The sequence below is a fragment of the Mastomys coucha genome, unplaced genomic scaffold (genome assembly GCF_008632895.1).
Source record: "Mastomys coucha isolate ucsf_1 unplaced genomic scaffold, UCSF_Mcou_1 pScaffold3, whole genome shotgun sequence".
NCBI lineage: Eukaryota > Metazoa > Chordata > Mammalia > Rodentia > Muridae > Mastomys > Mastomys coucha.
Genome location: NW_022196909.1, coordinates 63,166,085 through 63,169,066, shown reverse-complemented (window position 1 = coordinate 63,169,066; position 2,982 = coordinate 63,166,085).

The following is a 2,982-nucleotide window of genomic DNA, read 5'->3' as shown; positions in this document are numbered from 1 at the left end:
AAAAAAAAAAAAAAAGAACTGGTATTCAGAGTTAGAGGACAGGAGTTCAAAGCCGGTCAATCACTGCATCTGTTCTGCTCATCATATCCCTTAGTTTACTCAAGTGTCTTCACCATCCAAAAATCCACTTCTGAGTCAGTAGCAATACACAGCTAGCGATCAGGAGGCTGAGGCAGGAGGATCCTGAGTTGGAGGCCAGACTGAACTACATAGCAACTCAAAGACAAAAATCCGTGTTTGTCTATGAATACTCATTAAAAAAAAAAATCTGTAAGGGAAAAAAGTAGCCTCCAATTTCGTGAATGTAAAGTACATGTATAGGCTGAGGGGATAGCTTAGGGGTAGAGGGGTCTGCATCAATGAGGGTTTGAGCCTGAGTAACACGTGAAGAAAGTACACTATATGTGTGTGAGAAGGGGAGAGGGACAGATAGAGAGACAGAAAGAGAGAGAGAATATTTGGATTTACTCCAATGTATTCAAATGTTGTTTTGTCAGGCTGTGGGTATGAACTCCATAGTCCACACACTCAGTTCTGTAGCGACTCCTTTCCTACTGAGAGTCTGGAAAGATACAGCCCCAACCTGTTCTATCGGTCACCACTGAAAATTATGACAACTGGAGAATACAGGAATGAATTCTAGCAATCTCTGTATTGCTTGGATTTTCACTGCAGCCATGTCCTCTGTGTAAGCTTTATAAAAGCTTTATAATTGTGTGTGTGTGCATATAGGAAAGCATGCTTGTGAAAGTCAGATGTCAGCCTTGAAAGTCATTCTTCAGGACCCATCTACCTTAGGGTTTTTTGGGTTTTTTTTTTATCATTTTTAATCACATGTAGGTGTGTGTGTGTGTGTGTGTTTGTGTGTGCGTGTGAACACAGATGAGTACAGTGCGTAGAGAGGCCAGAGGCATCAGGTTCCCCTGGATCTAGAGTTAGAAGCAGTTGTGAACTACCTGACATGGGTGCTGGGAACCTAACTCTGCTCTGGAAGAGCAGCAAGTGCTCTTAAACCACTGAGCCACCCCTCCAGAACCCACCGCAACCCCACCTCATTTTTGTTTGTTTAGTTGTTGGTTTGGGCTCTTGCTTACTTACTTCATGTATATGGGTGTTTTGTCTGTCTGTATGTCTGCACACCAGAAGAGGGAATAAGATTCCATGGGAGTGGCTGCTGGGAATTGAACTCAGGACCTCTGGAAGACTAGGCAATGCTCTCAACTGCTGAACTGTCTCTCCAGACCCTGGACTGGACTTGTTTTGTTTTGTTTCTTTATTTTTTGAGACAGTATCTCTCACTAGGACTGGCAGCTCTCCCAGAAGACTTGGGTGGACAGCCAGAATCCCCAGGAATCCACCTATCTCCCTGTCTCCAGTTCTGAGATCACTAATGCAAACCACCATACCCAGATATTTACATGGGTACCAGGGATCCGGCTCGGTTCTCATATTTGCTTAGGAAGCACACTACCACTGGAGCCATTTCCCCCAGTCTTGGGGAGGGAGACATGGAGTCCCAGGACTTTGCACATCCTAAGCCGGCTCTCTGTTATCAGCTCTAAGTCCAGTCTGACGGTTCCTCCTCGATCTTACTGAAGGTGGGAGAAAAAAAAAAAAAAAAACTCTTCCTGGCAATTAATGGGCTTGGAGTGAGGTCATATGAGAAACACCTGTAGAAGATAAAGCACTATCCAGATGTGTGTTTATTTATGCCCCTCCTTCTGCCGGAAAGGTCCGAAGGTAGCTCCTAGGCATACACTCAGTACTGCACAATCAGCAAAGGTTAAAAGTGGAAGCAAAAAAGAGAAAAAGAGGAAGAAGGGGAAAAGGTGGGGCCCTACAGGGAGGCTGCATTGAGCCAAAAGCGCATGCTCACTGAGGGCTCACATGATAACCTGGCAGTGGTAGCCACTGGACGTTTAGAACTTTCTGGTAACCCCAGTATACAAGTCAGCTTCCGGTGCATCTGTTCCCACCCCTTCTATCTCCTCCTTGAACCCTGTTAATTCCTAACACCCCCACACTCTGGTGCGACTGGGCTCTCCATGCCCTGAGCATGTGGCCTGTGGCTTTGGCTCCTTGCAGGGGGGTGATGCCCCAGCCCTCAAATGGTTTACAACCTCTCTGCTGTCAATCAGCCTGAGACGTTCTTTCTTATACGTTGTCACACCAGCTTTCTCACTAAAATGAGCATTTTCTGATCATCAGCTGCATATAAGGCACCATGGGAGGCTCCAAAAGTGCCAGCAATGTCTTGTTCAGCCCCGGAGGAGCTGCTGACGGAATGTAATTCCTCCATCTGGCAGCTGGATTCGTCCTCCTTCATAGGCAGCTTGTAGCTTCTGTCATTCATAGGGTTTCACACTAACCAGAAAAGCTTCTACTACACCCTTCCTCTCCACCAGTCACCTGACGCTAAGCTTAGACACTTTGTTCCCTCCTGAAGACCTAAAAGACTTCTCTCCTTTCCCAACCCCTTCCCAACAGGGGCAGACATTCCTCAGAGCAAATGTTGCTCTGTGTCATCACCATGGAGGATCCAGGAGGGACCTGTTTCCCCCTGCATCCTCACTCAAGATGAGTACAGGAAGTGGGACTTTGCTCACTTTACCTTGAAACACAACCTAGAGGCCAGAGACATCCTCACTTACCCCACTCCTCCTTTGTTCCTTTGTTGTCTCTTCTTTCCCACTCCAAGAGAGAGAATGACATTGGGTGAGGAAAGAACAGAAGTGAAGAAAGTTTAGGATACCAGAACTTAGGAGGCTGAGACAGGAGGATTAAGAGTTTGAGGACATATAATGAGTTTGTGTCTCAAAGGAATGCAGGAAGGCAGACAGGAAGGAAGGGAGAAAGGAAGAAGGAAGGGAGAAAGGAAGGATAAAGGAAGAAGGAAGGGAGAAAGGAAAGAGAAAGGAAGGAGAAAGGAAGAAGGAAGGGAGAAAGGAAAGAGGAAGGAGAAAGGAAGAAGGAAGGGAGAAA